The following is a 1,060-nucleotide window of genomic DNA, read 5'->3' on the forward strand; positions in this document are numbered from 1 at the left end:
TAGACCTTTCTCTTCGTCTCAGGTCGATGGATCTTCTCAATTGGAAGATCTCCTATATGGAGAATACACATTCCAGTTGACCGAGCCTAATTCGAATTGTTTTGTTCCGAAGCAAAGATATCCACGGGGGCCGGTTCGTCCTATTCAGATATTCCCGACCAAGAGGTACTGGATTCTCTTTCGGATAGGCCCTGAAAGGAGAAGGAAGGCTGGAATGCCAACAGACGTCTATTATCTAATTCACCCGACCCGATAGTACCCATTTTGGGAACGTCCAGTGCCAAAGTCACTGAATGGGGAAGTCGCCAATCCCTAAAACGGACTATGTAATATACTTTATCTGCTGGGTGACGTGACGGGCGGGCATTTTACCAGAGGTTTCTATTGTATCAATCTACCCTTGTGTGATTCCTGTTGAAGCATAGACTCGGGGGGTGGGTGCAGGGCGGACGATTTCAAAACGGACTCCTCATTCATTAGATAGAGAAAATCGCCAAGATTTCGTGATCCGCTGCCGAACCTATTCCAATTCCAACAGCCCGGACTCGGATCGTGGGGATCGCCGGAATACTTCGTATCAACAGATACTCGGTATATCAATATCGATTAGATCCGAGATCTGTTATTGAGAATGCTCATTCAATGAGCATTTTCAATATTATGCCTTGAAGAGGACTCGAACCTCCACGCTCTTAAGCACGAGATTTTGAGTCTCGCGTGTCTACCATTTCACCATCAAGGCATCTTGAAAGTGAATCGTATTCCATGAATATGATATCTATCTAGTGTGATATATGGAATATATGACAAAGGTGGAGTGTTGGAGTATTTCTATGGATCGGTCATTATAGGCCCGAGTCGGACATCAAATTGCTTCGATTTGAATTATTCGGAGGATACCTTATATATATATCAAAAAGATGTACAATCAAACCTATTTCTCGATTCAATCGAAGCCCAAAGAAGTGAATATGGTACCCAAATAACGATAGATATGTAAAAAGCAGGTCCGATTACGCCTATTTCTAATCCTAAATGGAATGTAACGACGTAGGGATCC

General features: G+C 43.3%; 1 non-coding gene across 1 annotated transcript; it reads right to left on the reverse strand.

Annotated features, from left to right (window-relative positions):
• Nucleotides 1–661: 661 nt before the first annotated feature.
• TRNAL-CAA (transfer RNA leucine (anticodon CAA)) lies at nt 662–742 on the reverse strand. The gene has a single exon. It is a non-coding gene; the product is annotated as a tRNA-Leu (tRNA).
• Between the last annotated feature and the right edge of the window lie 318 nt (nt 743–1,060).

This window comes from Tasmannia lanceolata, unplaced genomic scaffold, assembly GCF_043159265.1.
Source record: "Tasmannia lanceolata isolate RefF3 unplaced genomic scaffold, GAP_Taslan_0.1 ptg001072l, whole genome shotgun sequence".
Classification (NCBI taxonomy): Eukaryota; Viridiplantae; Streptophyta; class Magnoliopsida; order Canellales; family Winteraceae; genus Tasmannia; species Tasmannia lanceolata.